Source organism: Primulina tabacum, chromosome 17, assembly GCF_025594145.1.
Source record: "Primulina tabacum isolate GXHZ01 chromosome 17, ASM2559414v2, whole genome shotgun sequence".
Lineage (NCBI taxonomy): Eukaryota > Viridiplantae > Streptophyta > Magnoliopsida > Lamiales > Gesneriaceae > Primulina > Primulina tabacum.
In genome coordinates, this window is record NC_134566.1 from 15,585,325 (window position 1) to 15,608,505 (window position 23,181).

The following is a 23,181-nucleotide window of genomic DNA, read 5'->3' on the forward strand; positions in this document are numbered from 1 at the left end:
AAATAAAGTCATGTATGTTTAAGTACGTTCAGTTATGCAAGTATGTTTATGAAAGCTTTCAAGTTATGGCACGTCTATGTATGTACGTATGTTCAAGTTACGTTATGCAAGTTCAAGTTTAAGTATGTACGCTTTATTTTGAAATTGCATGTGGTTTTATTACGTATTATTCGTTACTTCCAGTTTATACGTGTTGAGTCTTTAGACTCACTAGACTTGATCGATACAGGTGAGGATGATCATGTTGAGACAAGGGGTGGGGACCAAGGAGCAGGCTTGGACTGAGCGGGAGGCTAAACCCGAGGACCGCCATGTTTAAGTTTTATGCAAAAGTTAAATTACTCTGATTTCATATTTTGATGGAAATACTTTGAGCAAACCTTTTGTGAGCAAATTTTATTGTGGTTATTTTGAACCATTTCTTATGGGGGACTTGGTTGAGATATTTTATGGCAACCTTTGAAGGTTATTTTATGTTTAAGAAAATTTTAAATTTTTCCGCAAATTTCTAAGGGTAAAAGTACGGTACGTTACAGTTGGTATCAGAGCGGTGTTCTTGTAAAGGGTTATGCCTACTGCCAGTCGCAAGAAGCTCAGGAGGTCACACCTCAATTCTGTTAGTTTTAAAGTTTCGAATTTATGTTATGTAGTAAGCATTAAATTCTGATTTCAACATGTGTATATTTTAAAGATATAATACGTGCATCTTATGTCATTGATATATGTTCATGCATATTGGGTTTACGTGTTGGGTAAATTATTGGAACAGTATGCCTCCTAGACGTGTGATCGACTGTGAAACAAGAGATGAGGACAGAGAGCCTCGAGAGGAGAGAAGGGACGCTCCTCCACCTCCACCTCCACCGCCAGACATGCAGGCACAGATGCTTGCAGGCATGACACAGTTCTTCGCGCAGTTTGCGGGGAACCAGGCTACAGCAGCAGGTGCAGGAGCGAGACCTCAACCGGAAGCAGTGTACGAAAGGTTTAGGAGGATGAGTCCTAAGGAGTTTTCGGGTACCACTGACCCGATGGTAGCCGAGGGATGGATTAAGTCCATAGAGGTAATCTTTAACTTTATGGAACTGACCGACGCAGATAGGGTCAGATGTGCCACGTTCCTTCTGACAGGGGACGCCAGATTATGGTGGAGAGTGCGTCAGTGGCAGTTAACTTGCAGGTACTGCCATGGAATGGTTTCAAGGAGGTCTTTACTCCAAGTACTTCACTGAGGAGGTACGATCCAAACTCACCAGCGAGTTTATGACGCTGCGACAGGGAGACAGTAGCGTGGCAGAATTTGTTAGGAAGTTTGAGAGAGGGTGTCACTTCGTGCTCCTCATTGCAAATGATGTACAGGCAAAGTTGAGGCATTTTCTGAATGGGTTGCGGCCGATCCTGCGCCGCGATGTGAGAGTAGCTGGCCCTACTAGCTATGCGGTCGTCGTATCTAGAGCATTGGCGGCAGAACAGGATCTGAGGGATATAGAGGCGGACAGACAGGGTAAGAGGCCCTATCAAGCGCCGCAACACCAGCAGCAGCAGCATCAGATGCCCCAGTTCAAGAAACCGTATCAGGGGTCGCCAGGAAAGAAGCCGTATCCTGGACCACCAAAGGGCAAGGGTCCAATTCAGCAGCAGGGGGCACCTCAGAAGCCCGTTGCTTACCCAGTGTGTCCTAAATGCAACCGCCAGCACCCGGGGCAGTGCTTATATGGATCAGGAAAGTGCTTCAAGTGTGGAGCTAGCGACCACATGCTGAAGGAGTGCCCGCAGTGGAAGCAACCGACTCAAGGGAGAATTTTCGCCATGCATGCTCAGGAGGCGAACCCAGACAATACACTACTGACCGGTAACCTTTTCTAGCTAATCTCAGTATTATTTTGCCATACATGTGGAAATTTGCTTGGGATTATTAGCGTGCTAGTAATATTTTGTGTGGCTTAGGATATTGAGCTCTATTATGCTTGAGGTATGTTAGTAATTTTGGGGACATAAGTTTTGTGTGTGCTAACGCATCTCAGGAAACATTTTTATTAAGAGATTATCCACAACTGCACTGATAGACTCAGGAGCCACTCACTCCTTCATATCCGAGACGTTTGCTAATCATCTGGACCTCAAGTCCATTGGCCTAGACGTGAATTATTCAGTAACCGTCCTATCAGGGGAAGAGCTGCCAGCTACTAGCGTGGTTAGAGATATTGATCTAGAATTGCACGGCCACCTGGTGTATGCTGATTTGATTGTCTTGCCGATGCCAGAGTTCGACATTATTTTGGGAATGGATTGGCTGACAAAGAACAGAGTTCTGATTGATTTTCAGAAGAGGTCAGTATTGGTTAGACCGCCGGGCATGGAGCAGTTTCTTTTTGAGCCAGCCAGATGGAGGAGTTTCCCGCGCATGATCTCTTGCATGCAGGCACGAAGACTCATTTCCAAGGGGTGTCAGTCGTTCTTGGCCAGCATCATCTCAACACCTGACATGCCCACTCCGTCACTATCAGATGTGCCAGTAGTCAAAGACTTCCCAGACGTCTTTCCTGACGATGTCACAGGTTTTCCACCAGAGAGAGAGGTGGAGTTTGCAATCGACCTCATGCCAGGCACAGTGCCAATCTCTAAGGCACCGTACAGATTAGCTCCAGCTGAAATGTTAGAACTCAAGCAGCAGATCCAGGAGCTTCTCGACAAGGAATTCATCCGTCCCAGTTTCTCACCGTGGGGCGCACCGGTGCTGTTTGTGAAGAAGAAGGACGGGAGTATGAGGCTGTGCATCGATTACCGTGAGTTAAACAAGGTAACGATAAAGAATAAGTACCCGTTGCCTAGAATCGAAGACTTGTTCGATCAATTGCAGGGAGCTACCGTGTTCTCTAAGATAGATCTTCGATCAGGGTACCATCAGCTGAAAGTGAAGGATGCAGATGTCCACAAGACAGCTTTCAGGACCAGATACGGGCATTACGAATTCTTGGTGATGCCGTTTGGATTGACAAATGCTCCAGCTATTTTCATGGACCTCATGAACCGAGTATTTCAGCCGTTCCTCGACCAGTTCGTCATAGTATTCATTGACGATATCCTCATATACTCGAAGAGCCATGAGGAGCACAGCCAGCACTTGAGGACAGTTTTACAGACCTTACAGAGCCGTAAGTTGTTTGCAAAGTTTAGTAAGTGCGAGTTTTGGTTGCAGAAAGTAGCGTTTTTGGGGCATATAGTATCTAGCAGTGGAATCGAGGTGGATCCAGCGAAAGTAGCAGCTGTTAAGGATTGGGTTGAGCCAAAGAATGCATCAGAAATCCGCAGTTTTCTGGGTTTAGCCGGTTACTACCGTAAGTTCATTCGGGGATTTTCATCCATAGCAGTGCCGCTCACTTCACTAACCAAGAAAAATGCCAAATTTGTATGGAGTGATGAATGCCAGAAGAGCTTCGACACTTTGAAGCAAGCTCTTATTTCGGCGCCAGTGCTAGCCATGCCGACAGGGCAAGGTGAATTTGTGCTTTATACCGATGCATCTAAGCTCGGGTTAGGCGCAGTATTGATGCAGCAAGGTCGGGTCATAGCTTATGCTTCCAGACAATTGAAGGTGCACGAGAAAAACTACCCGACTCACGATCTGGAGTTAGCCACCGTGGTGTTTGCATTAAAGATTTGGAGACACTATCTATACGGCGAGAAATGTCAGATTTTCACTGACCACAAAAGTTTGAAATATTTCTTCACGCAGAAAGAGCTGAATATGAGACAGAGACGGTGGTTAGAGCTGGTGAAGGATTATGACTGCGAAATTAGCTACCATCCGGGAAAGGCTAATGTTGTCGCAGACGCATTGAGCAGGAAGGTGGCTGTTGTAGCGCAGTTGTCAGGGCAGAGACCTCTTCAGTCTGAGATTCAGAAGTTTGGTCTAGAGATTTATCGTGAGGGCAGAGCTCCTAGGCTGTCTAATCTGACAGTCAAATCTGATTTGCTAGACCGTATCCGGGCAGGACAGTCTTCAGATGAGCAGCTACAGAAATGGAGACTGAAAGATGAGGCCAAGGGCAGTGTTCTTTATACAGTGTCAGATGGGATTGTGAGATACAGAGGTAGAATGTGGGTGCCTAGCGGTGAATCGATCAGACAGGATATTTTGGCAGAGGCACACGCATCTCCGTATTCTATCCACCCAGGAGGTACCAAGATGTATAAGGACCTACAGATTCTGTATTAGTGGCCAGGGATGAAGAGAGACATCCGCAGGTTTGTGTCTGAATGCCTCACTTGTCAGCAAGTGAAGGCAGAACATCAGAGGCCAGCGGGATTGGTTAAGCCACTCCCCATCCCAGAGTGGAAATGGGAGAACATCACGATGGACTTCCTCATTGGACTGCCTAGATCAGTCAGGGGCTTTAATGCCATTTGGGTTATAGTGGACCGACTCACCAAGTCAGCGCATTTTCTACCAGTGAAGACGACCTTCTCCATGACGCAGTATGCAGAGCTTTATATCTGGGAGATAGTCCGTTTGCATGGGTTCCCAGTTTCGATTGTGTCCGACAGGGACCCGAGGTTTACATCGTCCTTCTGGAAGAGCTTACATGCAGCCATGGGAACGAAGTTGCTTTACAGTACAGCTTTTCACCCGCAGACAGATGGTCAGTCTGAACGAGTGATTCAGATTTTAGAGGATTTGCTGAGAGCCTGCATGATTGATTTTCAAGGAACTTGAGAGTCTAGACTACCTCTAGTGGAGTTCACATACAACAACAGCTTCCAATCATCAATTGGTATGGCCCCCTATGAGGCGTTGTATGGGAGGAAGTGCAGATCGCCAGTTCATTGGGATGAAGTTGGTGAGAGAGCAGAACTTGGTCCAGAGATAGTCCAGCAGACTGCAGACGTGGTGGTCAAGATTCGTGACAGAATGAAGACTGCCCAAAGCCGTCAGAGGAGCTATGCTGATAAGAGAAGGAGAGATCTCGAGTTTGCCGTCGGTGATCACGTATTCGTCAAGATAGCACCCATGAAGGGTGTGATGAGATTTGGGAAAAGAGGCAAACTGAGTCCGAGGTTCATTGGACCGTTTGAGATTTTGGACAGAGTTGGGACACTAGCCTATCGTGTTGCCCTTCCGCCGAACCTGGCCGGGGTGCACAATGTGTTCCATGTCTCGATGCTGAGGAAATATTTGGCTAATCCTTCGCATGTTCTGAGTTATGAGCCGTTACAGTTGGCTCCAGACCTGTCCTATGAGGAGAGACCAGTCCAAATCCTAGACAGGCAAGAGCGTAGGCTCCGGAACAAAGTGACTAAGCTAGTCAAAGTTCGGTGGCTAAACCAATCAGTGGAAGAAGCCACGTGGGAGTCAGAGGCAGATATGAGACTTCGCTACCCGGAGTTGTTCGGTAAGACTTAATTTCGAGGACGAAATTTTTATAAGTGTGGGAGGAACTGTAGTGCCCAAATTTAGTACACGTTTAAACCATGCATTCATTTAATTAGTAAATCATTTAATTAATTTTAAAATGAGTTTTAAGCCATGCATGATTTACTTGAATGCATTATTTTAAATTATTCATGTTTATTGTGATGCACGTTAAAATGTCCGTCGAGTTTCATGTCTCAGGCGATCATTCGAGGCGGGATTGAGAAAAAGACCGGCGACGATTTTGGCAATTTAAAATGTGGTATATTATTTTTAAGTTGAGTTTGGGGTGTTTTAAATTAATTTATTAAGTTTCAGCATTTTAAACCTAAATCATTTAGTTAGTAATTTTAAGGGTTTAAAACTCTTGAAATTAGCATTTTTTTTGTGTGTCTTATTTTGATTAAGAAGTTTATTTAAAAATTTGTGTGTATATTGTTTCCAAGAAAATTTTGAGTTAGTGTTTGATTAACTTTTAATTAGTGATTAAATTATTACTAAGCATAATTTATTTCCCTAACTTACTACCTAAACACACACATACACGTTTTACCCCTTAACTCACGCACTCACACACTTTTACACACACTTAGTCACGGCAACACACACACACAGGTTTTAATTCAGAATTTTATCACTTTGAGAAAAGAAAACCTAGGGTTCTCCTCCCAACGGCAGCCGCCCCATCCCCTCATACTTTCCAGCAATATTTTCGTGTGTTTCTTCAAGAATTTTAGCGCCACAATCGCTCCGGATCAACCTCGGTTCTATCTCCGCTCCGGTGACGTCGTTTCGGTAAAGTTTGATATCAAAAGGCACGTATATTCTGTTCTTTCTGCGTCGATCATGTCATATTATGTGTTGCGTTGTTTTATGCGTAAAATTCATGTATGATATTCATAGTTTGAGCGGTTAATTGTTTGGATCGATTTTGAAAGAAAATTTTTAGATCTAAATCACGTTTTTACTGTTCTTGTTAAAACTGCAAATTTTCGGTCGAGATTTTGAGAAAACTTTCAATAAGAAAAATGTAGAAATTTTTGATACCTTCGATTTGATATATAATTCGAGTTATTTGGATAAAAATTGAGTGATTTATGTCGTTTTTTGTGGGACTGCTCAAACTGCGACTTTTACGTAAATTGTGTTTTGAGATATTATTGTTGCAGGCTTCGTTGGGAATCGACGGGTGATCGTTGCTGTGTTTAGGTATGTTTAGCATGTTGTTAAGATGGTTATTGTGGTGTCGTTTCGTGTCGTTAGGCACTTGAGAGATTGGATGGGCGTATAAATCGTGTTGTTGTCAAAAGTCGCATTCATGGGTTATTGGGTTGCTTGTGATATGTGGGTGTTTTGGGGCAATAGTATAAGCTTGGGTCAGTGTTATGGTATACTAGGATGGGTCTCGAGGTGTCCGTTCATAGTCCGTACAATCAAGCTTGGGAGTAATAAGCAAATTAAGAATTTCTCGCAGGCTTCATTTCATCCGAGGCTAGCCGGACCCCTACACGGACCCAGGCACGGGGTCCGTGCCTTTGTTCCTTCCGGAGTGCATTTTTCCAGAGTCTGCACGGACCCCCACACGGACCCTGACACGGGGTCCGTGTCCACCCTTCCTTTCGAGCCTTCTCACCCGAGTCTACACGGACCCCTACACGGAGGTAGGCACGGGGTCCGTGTCCTTCATATTTGCGAAAAATATTATAACATGTTTGAGGTTTGATGTCATGGTTTAGTACAATGATTTACAAGGTCGAGCCATGGGAATTCTAGAACGTCCTAAGGAATTGAATGAACTCGTAAGTAAGCAGGATTACCTACGTCTAAGTTATGCAACTTAAGTATGTGAATTCATGGTAGTACGTGCAGCAACGGCCCCGATCGAAGTCCAACGAAGCCCTCAACACCAAGTAAGTATGTTGACGTGCAAGAAAATATTTTAAGTTTTTCAGGTATGCTAAATGTCTTGTGACCAAATTATGTTAGGATTGGAGATCGTTAAATTATGAACGGGGACCAATCCACCCGTTAAATTATGAACGGGTTAGATCGAGGTTGGAAAGCGTTAAATTATGAACGGGGACCAACCAGCCCGTTAAATTATGAACGGGGATCTCATGTATGTGGCAGTGGATACGTCCCTGTCAGCCCAGTACTGTGGTTTGTCTGATCAGGCATTTATTATGTTATGGGTCACTTGCTTTGAAACATGCCTCTACGCAAAATAAAGTCATGTATGTTTAAGTACGTTCAGTTATGCAAGTATGTTTATGAAAGCTTTCAAGTTATGGCACGTCTATGTATGTACGTATGTTCAAGTTACGTTATGCAAGTTCAAGTTTAAGTATGTACGCTTTATTTTGAAATTGCATGTGGTTTTATTACGTATTATTCGTTACTTCCAGTTTATACGTGTTGAGTCTTTAGACTCACTAGACTTGATCGATGCAGGTGAGGATGATCATGTTGAGACAAGGGGTGGGGACCAAGGAGGAGGCTTAGACTGAGCGGGAGGCTAAACCCGAGGACCGCCATGTTTAAATTTTATGCAAAAGTTAAATTACTTTGATTTCATATTTTGATGGAAATACTTTGAGCAAACCTTTTGTGAGCAAATTTTATTGTGGTTATTTTGAACAACCATTTCTTATGGGGGACTTGGTTGAGATATTTTATGGCAACCTTTGAAGGTTATTTTATGTTTAAGAAAATTTTAAATTTTTCCGCAAATTTTGAATGCTAAAAGTACGGTACGTTATTGGGAGTTCCACATATCCTTTAACAAGCCCCGGAAAAAAAAAAAAGAAAAAAGGAAGAAAGCAATCAATCCTAATGTCATGAGAGTTCCAACATATAAAAATATGATTGCTGAAAAAAAGGGATTTCTAGATTAAGGCTAACTAACCGCGATATTGGAACATGGAAAGGTAGATGTACATGTTGTTTCTTGTATTTCATCCATAGGATTAAAAATTGATCTAGTTAAAATGAACGCCGCCTGATCAGTGGTTGCTGCAGCCGCAGTTATGCTGTAGCCATTATCCCAGCGGTGACGAATTTCTTCTCTAGGATACCGGAAATCTAGCACTAGAACCTACAGAATGAAAGGGATAATCAGTCTAGGTTGCACGAAATTAATAATCAGGATGTTAAACCATTGCTCATGGGGAAACCTGGTTTGAAAATTCGGCACCAAGAGACATAACAACTGCCCATCTAGTGCCTGAAGTGGCCATGGACGTAACTTTGTAACCTTCACTCCACTTTTTGCTTACCCACCTATATGGAAATGAATCATATATTTTGTAACTCTGTTCCGTGTAAAGCGTCCTTGAGTCAAGTTCGAAAAATTTAGGAGATCCGTTTGGAAAAATAATATATTCAGAGACGAACACTAAGTTACCTTTCGACAATACAACCAACGAACTACCATCCTTGGCTCCAGCAACTGCACTGATGTGAAAATTCTCGTCCCATTGTTCGTATATCCATTCCTACCATAACCCAAAAATTAGCAGTGTTGAATTCTAAAGGATAGAGAGATGTACACTAAATAGAGAACATAACACATAATTTACTTAGCTTGATCAATGTTTAGAGAGTAAAACTTATTCTCATAGGTTAAAACACATATTTTAATAGATAAAAGGAAATATATCCAAAACCATATAACCATATCAAATATGTATAATAATCTTGACAATATCGAATTTGATTACAGAATGTTATCTTGTAGAAAACTTTAGTATGCTCTAAAATTTCAAACAGAAGTGAGTAAAAGCAGTATAGTTTTCTACATCAATGCATTATAAAACACATTGGAAGGGTTGGGAAAAAACCAAAAGGTAGTGTGTACCCTGTCAAGAAAGAGAGGAGATAGCCTGCAAACTTGTTCGGTGAAGCCAGTACTGTCATCCATTACAAGTGCCCACAGATTTTCGCAGGATGCTACGGCTCTGATGAATAAGCATTGGTTTCTTCCCTCTACAATGTGGTGGACAAGCCTTGAATCCATCACATCATAATGGTATCTTCAATGTAGCCAATCAAGCGTGAAGTCGACATTAGAAAAGTAAAAAAAGGAAATAAATAAAAACTGAAAGGTAAACTCAATGTTTAAACAAATCACCTATAGAAAGTCACCAGAAGTATAATGTTAACTATATAAGTAATATTTGCTCCAGGATTAGTTCTCCATTTGTTAAAATAAAAGAAAACCTTGTATTCACATTTTCATTTTCCTCCCCAAAACTGATTTTCCATCCTCTTCACCACTCCAATAAATATTCTAATATTATTTATGTTTTATCAAAGATTCTATATTTAAAAACTTTAAATATCAAACATACTATTGAAAAAATTATATATCCATTATTTTACATAATTCTCAAATCAGAATTCAATATATATCATTTGATATCCATCTGAAAATATATCTCAGTTCAAAAATAATACATAAATACTTCTCATTCTCAATAAATTTTTAGAAAATATTGTCTAGAAAACAACAAACAGAAACAAGATGTTCTGAAACTCAAAATAAACTTTTGAAGAAATTGAACTGAGAATGAAGGGGTCAAATACCTTTGGTGCATGGGTTTACAACCATTATAAACGCTTATCCACTGTACTGCAGGTATTCCGAAGCAAACTTTCTTTTCAGGTTGTTCATCACCTTCATCTTCAAGCCAATACAGTGGATAATTTTTAGGTTATTCATCACCTTCATCTTCAAGCCAATCTCTCTTGTAACCAACCTTATTTATAAGCTTCATTTAAAAAACAAACAGGTAAGCCAAACTACATGTCACTCGTACATTTTATCATCCAATAAACATAAAAAGAAAACTTTTTAGTCATTACTTAGGAGTAAGCACTTTTTGTGCACCCTCGATGTTGATTGGTCTGTAATCTGGCTCTGACCCAACGATTCCATCAAACAAGAAGATACATTTAGCATAATCAGGGTCCTCGTCAAATTTCAAATTTACCGCATATTCCATAAACAGCATAAAAGGTTGTGGACAGTAAGAGCAAAGTTCCTCGGGTGAAATTTCCATCTTCTGCTTGCAAACAAGAAACCCACTCTTATCACCCTATTTTACAGCAGAAAAATGTTTGAAACAGATTATGTGATTAGAACAATGAGAAGATAGGCACAAAAAAGTAACAGCGCGGGTAGTTCGGGACACTGACCTCGAATACTTGCCAAGGTAATCCCCCCAGCAAAAGGAATATGAGTGTGTAAGCAAGAGATTCTAAATCATCTCTCCTGCTAGCAGTTCGACCTAAATGAGTATGAACACTAGCATAACGGAGAGTTCCCCTAACAGCCAATAAAAAACACATTTCAACAACAGTGTCCCGAACAAAAGGGATGAAAACCATGGATAGAAACAATGAGGTTTCCCTACAAGTTTCAAGTTATTTGGATGCCTATACCTGAACAAACCTGGTCGTTGGTCATATTGCACATGCAAATTAGAGTTGGAAATTGGCATCCTTCCATCTAGAGGCTGGTGATGCAAAAAGTACTTGCAATAGATTCTTAGGTATTGCAAGAGATACAAATGAATCGACAAGAAACAAAATCAGGTACCTAAACCAAGATCTAAAAGGTATAGTTTTTTCTCATCTGGGGTCCCTGGAGGACCAAGCAATATATTTGCAGGCTTCACGTCTCCATGGACAAACCTGTCAGTTTTTTTCAAGTAATTAATGAAAAGATCAATTATGTTTCATCATGCAAGTATCTACACATCATCATCCGTGAGAAAGACGCATAAAAAGAAGATCAAAGCTTGTATAATTTACCAGTTCACCGCACCTAAGAGTTTCAAAGAGAATATAAGGTAGATCAAATGCAATTCAAACTTCCCTTCACTTCTCAAAGTGGAACACATCAAGTTATGTGATGCATTTTCAAAAGTCTCCTTAACTTAAGTCTTGAAAGTCTGCAATTGAACAACAAGCATCCACTACTCTTTGTGACTTGTGAGTAATTGAGAAGATGCAAGCAATAATAAAACAAATCTGAAACTATGGCTCAGTATTTATTGATTCTGAAGGGTTGATTATCTGGACAAAACTCAAATTTTAGACATTGAAGAATGAACTCATTGTGTTTTCACTTAGAAGTTTCATGTTTTTTTTGGGCTGTTGGTGGATCTGGAGAGGCAGGGAGTAAACATAAAAATAAAATCATTGCATCAACATAGAAAAGAAGACATACTAAAATTCTGAAAATACAATCTGCAAACTAACAACCTGGCATAAAATAACTATAAAAAACACTCCAATTTGAACACACAGGCTGAATCATAATAACATAAAAACTAAATAAACATAGAACCCCCAAAGTTTTGCCCGGACTTGCACAAATGGTGAAGAAAACTCACTCTCTGGAATGCATCCCCTCCAGTATAGAAATAGCTTCGACAGCTATGCAAGCTACCATTGTAAAAGATATCCTGGATTTTGCAAGATAAAAGTTTAGTTGAGCAATTAAAAAAAACAACCAAGAACGTTCATTGTTGGAAATGGTAGAGAAACCACAGCATTGTTACACTTACACTTGGGGATTACTGCAAAAAATGTCCCACAAGCTTGGTCCAAGCTTGTCCATGATCTGCAAATTAATTCTCCAACTTCAACTTTCAAATTGAGAAACCAAAAGGAAGAATATAGGAAGAAAACCTAAAACAATATTACCAGACAAAAGAAGAACAGATAAATGTTGTAATCAACATACCATCATATAATAGTCACCCTTCCGAACGAAATGGTGCACTCGTGGTATACCAGGACTTTCCTCCATCTTACTGTGCTCGTCACAATTCATAACATATTTACTTGCAAAATCAATGAGACGAATTCACAACAGAATAGGTTGAAGATTCTTACTAATAAACCTGCCATTCATAAGGCGGGCCAAAATTGCATCCTTCACTCAAATGATGTTCAAATTTTATAGCCACCTGTTAAGTTCAAGCAGAGGTATTTCAATATGATGGAGAATATATGTGTACATTGAGAGCCAGCAGAATTAAATGAACCTAGAATGCCTACTTCTGCAGCTTCACGACCAGTTCCTCTAGAAATGCTACCACCAGCTATCGCGCGACCAACATACACCTGTCCAAAACTTCCTTTACCTAGCCTCTTTTCAATTTTATACGTCAGCGAATCATCAATCTGAATCTGTAATGACCGAGTCATGAAATGGATTAAAGATGAGAGTGTCTCCAATTCCAATAGGTTCTAGAAGAACGCAAGAGCTTGTTTTTCTTAAGTGTGGGAATAACTCTTCGACACTTTGTGTCACAGGATATCACACCCAAAAAACTAAAGACCAGAAAACTGAAAAATAAACAATAAAAAGATTTGCACGTTTTTTACCAAAACTAAGCTAAATTGTAGCTCTCCCTTCAAATTAGTTGGTTCTTACATATAAAAAGGCCCATACATGCGAACATATAAAGATAACCAGGAAACAAAGATGGTTCATACATCAAATGTACATATATAAGCGTTTATACTCGTCTTCAAACCTGAATCTCAAACAGCTGGCATAGTTCCGAAAATTTATCTAAGAATTAAATGTTTAACAATTTCAAAATCTAAATCACTTTCCTAGCAGTCATTATAGATTTCAACTCGGAATCATGAATGCACGTATAATTTATCTTTACTCGTGTTCACCCCAACAAGCATGTGACAGCACAAAAAACGACAACACCACAACTCAAAAGATAACAAACTCATAAAAATCTTGGAACATAATCTGATATTATGATCTCACAATTTCAGGAAGACCTGCAGCCTTGGCTGATTCATAATCACTTCTATGTTTGTATTTGTCGCAGCCATCCGCTGGCTTTTCTTCCTCCGTTTCTCTCATCAAAGTCCCCTTTTCCCGGATTCAAGAAAAATAAAAACAAAATAAATCCCAATAACATATCTACATGAACTGTCTATAAAGAACTCTATGTAATCATTTTAAAAATGCAATATTTCAACTACTAAATCGCCTTTCAAGAACCAGTCCGTTCAAACAATATATCAATACTTTTTCGGCTGGCCCCTGACTGCATGTACGGAAACATCGCTGATTTTCCAAGAAAGAAAGACGGGCATATTGATTAATCGAACCATGAATCAAGAACGAGTAAAATTACGTGCCGAGAATTGGAATTGGATTGAAGTAAAAAAAAAGTAGACAAGAGATGATTTTGAAGAGTAGCAATACTTGGATATCCGGTTGATCGTTGGGCTTCACAGATAATTAAAGAAATGCACCAAGAATTTGACAAGAAATAGATTTCGCTTATACCGAAGGAGGCGCGCCATTTTGCTTGTTTGGTATCGATATATTTTTATAAATATAATTTTTGAGTTTCAAAAAATAAATATAATTTTTGACCGTCGATTCGATTGGAGCCAACGGCTTGATGGATGGTTTCTGTGAATTTGATGTAAAATAATTTCATATTTAACAATATATTTTTGGGATATATCAAATTTAAGAGATTTCGAAAAACATTAACATGGTCGAAAAAAATTGTAATTTTAGTTTTATATATTTGATTTTTTTTGAAATTTATATTTTTTTTATTTTGTTAAATGTTAGTTATACGTTGTTATTTTTGTTTCTTTTGCAAACATGATCATTTTTCGATTATAGCAATTGACCGATGCTCATTTGTGTAGTGTCGCATCACATTAAGATGAAATATAACTGAAATTATAAAAAGTTGGAAGATATACACTCAATTTGGACAACATATAAAATAAAAAATAAAAAATAAAAAATATATAGATGTTGAAAATTACAATTTTCTCAAATAATTAAGTACGTTTAGGAAATAGAATAAATTTATTTTAATTGATTATATAAAATGGAATGATAAATTTGAATATGTGAAATAGGATTGGTTAAATTTATTTAGGAAAAAATAATCCTTTTTTTCTTTTCAACGTATTTATGAGTTTTCGAAAAATAATTTGAATCATTATTTAAATCTATTAACTCAAATGCAAAATTATGTAGATTAACAAACCATCAAAATTATCCATGAGATGAGTTTGTCACACAGAGTTTACCCAGTGCAATTGACATAACTAACGTGATATGTGTAAATTACTGCCCGATAAGAATATTGGGTTATTCGCTGTTTTGAATTCAAATGAAAAGGTCATTTTGAAAAAACCCAAATTCTACTAATGTCAATTAGAGTTTCAGTTGGTTCGAGAAGACCACATGCGACTGAGAAAGTTTACCCACGATCTTGATTGTGGAAGATGACCAAACCGCTTGGAAGAACGGGAGAAAACTAATAGGAAGATCATAAACAAACCATACGGACAAGTCATCATTAAACTGTCAGAATTTTTCTCAAAAATCATGTTTCTGCACATATATATAAACATGATATAATATGCGGAAGCGGATCTAGAATTACCTCCGGCCATTGAAAATTTTTGATTTCTCTTATTTTCTTTCGGTTGAAGCCTTCTAAGCACTTCATGTTCTCTGTAGATGGTGTACATTTCTTATGAGATGTGTGTGCTAAGGGACCTCAATCTTCTCTATTTATAGGCATCTCATACCATCAACGAAAAAAAACCGAGAGTCTGAATGTCAAAAGAAGAAACATGTACGCATCTCAATTTTCTAAAGTTGAGGTTGCGTACGCAAGTTTCGTCAAAATATGTAGGTAATGGCCGTCGTCAATTCCTACACGATACTTCTTTTAACCTGTGTCATATTTTTCTTACATTCTCCCACTTGACACATAGATCTCATTTACTATAGGAGAAAATAAAATATATGAATCATGGCGATATGTCATCTAAAAATGATTATTATCTTCCATGTATTACAATGTATTATATCTCTCAAATAACTTAATGAATAAACCATATGTTTATTCGAGGTCCAACTTTATTGATATTTCTCAAATCAATGAATGTGTACACAACAAATATGAGAAAATATCACATCATATTTTCATTAAATTTGTTCTTATAACAAAATTACATAAAGGAACCAAGTCTCATTCTTTCTGTATGATCTTTAAATTTCAATGGTGGCATGCTTTAGTCAAAGGATCTGCAATCATCAATTCAGTGCAATGTGCTCGATAAGTAACTTTTTATCTTTAACACGTTCTTGTATGGCTAAATACTTAATGTCAATGTGCTTGCTTCAACTACCACTTTTGTTATTTTTAGCCATAAAAACAGCAGCTGAATTGTCACAATATATTCTTAATGACCTAGATATAGAATCCATGATTCTAAGCCTCGAAATGAAACTCTTCAACCGTACACCATGTGAGGTTGCCTCAAAACAAGCTACGAACTCAGCTTCCATAGTGGAAATAACAGTCAGTGTCTGCTTTGCACTTCTCCAAGATACAGCTCCACCAGCTAGCATGAAAATATATCTTGAAGTGGATTTTCTTGAATCAATGCAGCCAGCGTAGTCTGAATCAGAGTAGCCAATTACTTCCAAACTCTCAGTTCGTCTGAACATAAGCATATAATCTTTGGTCCTTTGATGGTACCTCATGACTTTCTTTGCAGCTTTCCAGTGATCTAAACCTGGATTATTCTGATATCTTCTTAAAATCCCAACAACGAATGCAATGTCAGATCTAGTGCAAACCTGAGCATACATTAAGCTTCCGATAGCAGAAGCATAAGGAATGCTTTTCATTTGTTCCCGCTCTAGATCATTCTTTGGGCATTGGCTCAAATTGAATTTATCGCCTTTCATAACGAGAGCTATACTTGGTGAACAATCTTTCATCCGATATCTCTCTAAAATTTTGTTGATATAGGTTTCTTGAGACAGCCCTAGAATACCTCTAATTCTGTCTCTATGTATCTTAATGCCAATGACATAAAATGCATCACACATCTCTTTCATATCAAAGTTTTTATAGAGGAATTGTTTCACCTCATATAACAGACCCTTATCATTAGTTGCAAGTAATATATCATCCACATATAGAATAAGGAAACAAATCTTGCTCCCACTGACCTTCTGGTATATACATTGATTCATGGGGTTCTCAAAGAATCCGAATGAAGAGATAACATCATGAAATTTCAAATATCATTGACGGGAAGCTTGTTTCAATCCATATATAGATTTCTTATGCTTACAAACCAATTTCTCACCATTACTAGAGAAGAATCTTTCAGGTTGTTTCATATAAACATCTTCCTCTAGTTCTTCATTGAGAAAAGTTGTTTTCACATCCATTTGTTGCAAATCTAAGTCAAATGTGCAAATAATGCTAGAATGATACGGAGAAATCTTTCTTAGATACCGGAGAAAAAGTCTCCTTATAATCGATTCCTTCCTGCTGAGTGAATCCTTTAGCAACGAGTCTTGCTTTATACCTTTCAATGTTGCCTAATGAGTCTTTCTTTCTTTTGAAGACCCATTTACATCCAATATCTTTTACACCATCAGGGAACTGAACAAGATCCCAGACTCCATTAACTGCCATAGAATTCATCTCTTCTTTCATAGCATTAAACCATAGTTTTGACTCATTACAACTCATGGCTTGTTAAAACGTTTCAGGATCATTTTCGGTTCCGATGTTCAAATCTGATTCTTGTAAATACACAACATAATCACTAGATATAGCTGATCTTCTTATTCTAGTAGATCTCCTAAGGTTGTTTGGTTGATCAACAATTTCTTGTTGTTCTTCATTAGCAACTTGATCTACTGGATTTTTATCAGCAATTTGTGGAACTTCAGTAATTGGTTGTCTAACACCCATTTGGTCTTGAAGGGTGTGAATAACGACCAATATGTCATTTGAATAAGAGGGTTGTTCATTAATGTGATCATTCTCAAGAACTATGTCTTTCGAATGATCACTCCCACTAATCAAATCATTTTCAAGAAATTTTGCGTTTCTTGATTCCACAATTCTAGTGTTGTGAGATGGACAATAGAGTCTGTACCCTTTGGATTTTTTGGCATACCCAATGAAATATCCACTTATAGTTCTTGGGTCCAATTTCTTTTAATGTGGGTTGTAAACTCTTATTTCAGAAGGACAACCCCAAACGCGTATATGTTGCAAACTCGGTTTTCAACCTTTAAATAGCTCAAATGGCGTCTTTGGGACAACCTTAGTTGAAACTCGGTTTAATACATACACAGCTGTCTTAAGAGCTTCAGTCCACAAGGATTTATGAAGTTTGGAGCTACTAAACATGCTCATCACCATGTTCAATAATGTTCGGTTTCTCCTTTCAGCTACACCATTTTGGTCCGGAGAACCAGGCATAGTATATTGGGCAACATTCCCATGTTCTTGGAGAAACTTCGCAAACGGACCAGGTGCTTGTCCATTCTTAGTGTATCCACTGTAATAATCTCCACCTCTATCTGTTCTCACAATCTTAATATGTTTTCTACATTGCTTCTCCACTTCAGCCTTAAAAACCTTAAAGGCTTCTAGTGCTTCGTTTTTATTATGAAGCATGTAGATATACATGTATCGTGAATAATCATCAATGAAAGAGATGAAGTATTTCGGACTTTGCATGTCCATATCTGGACAACAAATAGATGAATGTATGATTTCTAATATTTCTGTACTCATCTTGGCACCCTTTTTAGACTTATTGGTCTGCTTTCCCTTTATGCAGTCCACACAAGTCTCAAAATCAATAAAATCTAAAGTACTGAGTACTCCATCATTTACTAATCTTTTAATTCTCTCTATGGAGATGTGTCCCAATCTCCTGTGCCACAAAATAGAGGAATCTTCATTTATAACACATTTTTTAATACCTCATTGAACATGCATAATGGTGTTATTATTTTGTAAAGAAATAGAGAAAATACCATCAACCATTGTATCATTTCCAATAAGATTTGATTTATAAAACAAATTTATTGATTTATCCAAAAACTGAAATGAATAACCAAGGGATACAAGTTTTGAAATTGAAATTAAATTCCTAGAAAAACTAGGAACATAAAAGGTCTTTTTCAATTTTAAAATATAACCACTATTCAACACTAGGCAGCAAGTCCCAATAGCCTCCACATGCGAAGACATCTTGTTTCCTGAATAGATGATGCGCTCATTTTCTATTGGCTTCCTTAGGTTTTGCACACCCTGCAATGTATTTGTAACATGGATTGTAGAACCAGAATCAATCCACCATGTGTTATAAATCATATCAACCATATTAGATTCATAACAGACAAATGAAGTAGGAATACCTTTCTTTTCAAGCTAGTCCTTAAATTTATTGCAATCATTCTTAATGTGTCCCGTCTTTTTACAGAAGAAAACTTGGATTCTTTCTTGATGTCAGGTTGGGGTGGAATTATTCCTTTCTCTTTTCCCTTGACTTTGTCTTGCTTTTTATACTTTCCTTGTGTGGTCATAAGGACATTATCACTTGTTTCCATCGACAGCCTTCCTTCCTCTTGAACACACATGGTCATTAATTCATTAATTGACCATTTATCCTTATGTGTGTTGTAGGAAATTTTGAAGGGTCCATATTGCTGTGAAAGAGTGCATAAAATGTAGTACACAAGAAAAGTTTCAGACATTTCCACTTCAAGTGTCTTTAGCCGAACCGCTATGTCCCGTATTTTCATTATGTGCTCTCGCACACCTCTCACACTGGTGAGCCTTAATGAAGTGAATTCCATAATTAGGGTACTGGCAAGTGCCTTATCTGAAAACTGAAACTGTTCATCAATAGCGTTCAGTAATTCTTTGATATTATTATGCTGGTCGACAGAACCATGCATACCAGCAGATATTTTGGTCTTTATGAACATTACGCAGAGTCGATTTGATCGCTCCCATTTTTCATAAAGATCAACATCATCCAGAATGCTGTTTTCAGTAATAGTATATGGTTCGTCTTTTCGTATAGCATAATCAATATCCATCCACCCCAATTGAAGAAGAATTATTTCTTTTCATATTTATAGTTGTCGCCCTTTAGTTCGGGAATGTCACATTTCATATCAGAAAAACTCGCAGGTTGCATAACTGCACAAAATATCATATGCTTAAAATTTTGAGACAATATCATGTTTTACCAATGTAATTCATGTTTTAAAAATCTAGTGACATAAAACTTGCATGTGGGCTAAAATTTTAATTCAATAAGATTTTTCTGTAACTGTCACGCCCCGGGACGGGGGTTGGTTGACACCGACGTTGCTCTCAAAAAACATGAGAGTGAAGGTTCAGAAACGATATCAAAAATACAAGTCGAACTATAGACAATTACGGGATTGAACAGAATCGGTATGCCTATAACATTTAGAAGGAGAAAATAACTCAAACATTCTTCGGTCTCAGAGCCGTTTGGAAATGAAAATTCTCAAAGTTTCAAAAAATTGGAAAATTTTACGGAAATGATGATATCACTATCTTAACGAAGGATTTTGGGGTTCGTCGGCGATGCTAAAACCATTGAAATGTTCTAAGTTAGTTTCTCCTCGTCGAGAGCTTTCCAACGCATACTTTTAATAGTAAAAATTCCACCTGGATCAATAGTTATGGCCGTTTGAAGTTTGCGCGAAAAACACTTCAACTTCCATGCCATTTTCAAGGTCTACTGCATGTGCTTCTACTGAAATTCGCAGTCTACTGCAATCAGTCTGCTTCTTTTCCAGCACTTTTTGCTGCTTTCCAGCACTGTTGAAACCAGTTTGCTGCATTTCGAGTCTACTGACCCAGTCTTCTGCATTCAGATCTACTGGTTCCCATCTACTGGTTCTGGATTCAGGCTACTGGTTTTGGGTCTAATATTTTTTTTAGACATGCTGCTGAAACACTCGGAGCTCTACTGTATTCTGATTTGTTTCCCTACTGATTTTCCTAATTGTACGTAGTTAGTCTATCATTTCAGTAGTCTATTACAGTAGTTTATTACAGTAGTTTATCAGATCTTATTTTTTGAAGTCTATTCAGAACTTATTATTTCTAGTTCCTCCTCCCCAGATTATGAAACCTGGTTCGCTCTGATACCACTTCAATGTCACGTCCCGGGACGGGGGTTGGTTGACACCGGCGTTGCTCTCCAATTTACATTCGAAAACAACCAGCCTCAGAAGTACAAAATTCAGAAACCAGTCTTTTTATTCATAATACGAAATAAATCAATTGTCTGTTACAACTCGAATACTGATGTTTTACAGCGGAAATGTAAAACCAGACATAACAGTGTCTTAACAGATACAGCGGAATTAACATAAACGTAAACTGAGAACAAAAATCTTCTTCACCAGCCCCAAAACTGGATCTGCTCTTCTTCTTCTAATATTTCTTCCTCGTTCTTATCTGAGATGAGTTTGGTGGGTGAGTGATATGATTGTCACTCAGTAAGCAGGGGCGGGAATAACTCCCAGTTTTCGAAATCGTTTTCAACAGAAACAGTAATACAAGAATATATAGAACACTTCTTATTTTCAGAACAGAAATCAGAATTCAGAATTCACAGGTTTCAGAACAGAAATCAGAATTAATAAGCACTGAGCATGTTAGTGAATTTCATGGCTAAACCGATATCAGTCCCCTATATGTTCTCTCCTCTAAGGGGTGAGGCCAAAATCAGAATCAAAATTCAGAAATGTTCAGAATATATATTCCTACTATTAGTTCACTAGAGAGTTTCAGTGCTTCAAATCATATAACAGAAATTACACATTCAGAACTGTGCTTTAAAACAAAATTTAACAAACTGATTTCAAGATACTTATACATAAGCCCACTTACAGTAGTTTGCTTAAAGAATTTCGGTTGAAGTCTGGAAATTTGCTTGCCTCGCTACTGGATTTTACAGCTTCGAAAAATGCACTTTCTTAGCTCTAATTTCAAGTGATAACTCAAGATTTTGGTAACATCAATTTCAGGAATTGAGGGGGCTATTTATAGGCCAAAATCTGACTGTTAGCCTTCCAATTAATGACCATAATATGCCATTAACAGCCTTCATTCCATGTTAAATGCTTCAGTTACAAGTCTTGAGCAGAACCAGTAGCTATCTGTTGGCATCTCGCTACTGAACTCTTCTGTTGCTGGATTCTGTATGGTGGATTTTGTTTGTTGGAAAGTACCATCTTCTGAAATCTAAGTTGCTGCTGGAATTGCTAAAGCCAGTAAGGGATTTCCTTGTGTCTACATTTCCAGCATAGTCCGAATCTACAAAGCCAACCAAAGGTTGATTCCCATCTTCCTGTTTGCTGAACTTTAGTCCCAGGTTTGAGGCCCCTTTTAAGTATCTCACTGTCCACTTTAGTGCCTCCCAGTGAAGTTCTCCCGGATTTGCCATGAACCTTGATTCCACGCTCATGGCATATGCAAGGTCTGGTCTGCTGCACACCATGTTATACATGATGCTACCCACCCCATTTGCATATGGTTGGTTCTTCATAATTTCTTTTCCCAGGTCACTGGTTGGGGAGTGCTTATTTGATAGCTTAAAATGCTGTCCTATTGGAGTATTGACTTGTTTTGAGTCATACATTCTGGCTCTTTGAAGCACCTTCCTGATGTATTGGCCTTGAGTAAGGAACAAGGTCCCTTCCTCCTGTCCCTCTTGATATCCATCCCAAGTTTCTTTCTTGCTTCTCCCAGTTCCTTCATTTCAAACTCAGAGCTTAGTTTTCCTTTGAGAGCTTCCAGGTCAGTTTTGCTCTTACTTGCAACTAGCATATCATCAACATAGAAAAGTAAGAAGATCTTAGGTTGATTGCTACCATTCCTCAGGTATACACATCTGTCAAAATTTCTTCTCGACAAGTGGATGTTGGTCACAAACTCATCGAACCTCTTGTACCACTCTCTAGGACTTTGCTTGAGGCCATATAGTGATTTCTTCAACGAGCACACTTTATTTTGGTTTCCAGAGGTTATGAACCCCTCGGGTTGATCCATGAATATAGTTTCTTCCAAATTTCCACGGAGGAATGCTGTCTTAACATCTAGTTGTTCCAATTCCAGGTCCAATTGAGTGACTAAGGCAAGTAGAATTCGGATTGATGCATATTTCACAACAGGAGAATATATTTCATTGTAATCAACACCTTCTACTTGTGTGTATCTGTTGGAAACTTAATTCCGGTGTTTTGACAAAAGATGAACCAACTGAACTAAGCAACTGAACCGATCGTCAACTGAACACGTCATCAGCTGAATTCAGTTAACTGATCGATACAACTGAAGTTCATTCTCGTCAACTGATTCTTTACCAGCTGATCTCTCAGCTGTACACGTCATCAGTTGAAAGCGACAACCGAAAAATAGTACAACTACCTGCAACAGGTAGTGGATCGCCGCATTTCAGAAAAGTAGTGTACGACTGTCAGAGTATATCTACGTGGCAATCAACGGTTAGAATATTCAAATATCTTTTAATGTTACCGTTAAGAGAGAAGCCTATAAATAATCGAAGGAAGCAGCCGAAGCACAAGAACTGATCTTAGCTATCTCATTCTACTTGCTGTTACGGTGCTAAAATATCTACTCATACTCAGAAGCCAAAAGCTCTCGTTTACTAGTTTTATCAGTAGCATTCAAGGCTACATTCTCGAGCTTAAATAGCACTTTGTAATCTTTGATAGTTTTTCTAAGTTGTGCTAAGATCAGTTACCATCTGTAAAAGTGTTATATACTAAGAGTTTCAGTTGTGGCTAAGTGATAAATCCAAACTGAAGTGGGTCAGTACAATATCGTGTATTTGATCAAAGTCTT

At 38.4% G+C, this 23,181-nt stretch overlaps 1 pseudogene; it reads right to left on the reverse strand.

Moving 5' to 3' along the window:
- Window positions 1–8,221: 8,221 nt before the first annotated feature.
- On the reverse strand, window positions 8,222–13,558 carry LOC142531159 (casein kinase 1-like protein HD16; annotated as a pseudogene).
- Between the last annotated feature and the right edge of the window lie 9,623 nt (window positions 13,559–23,181).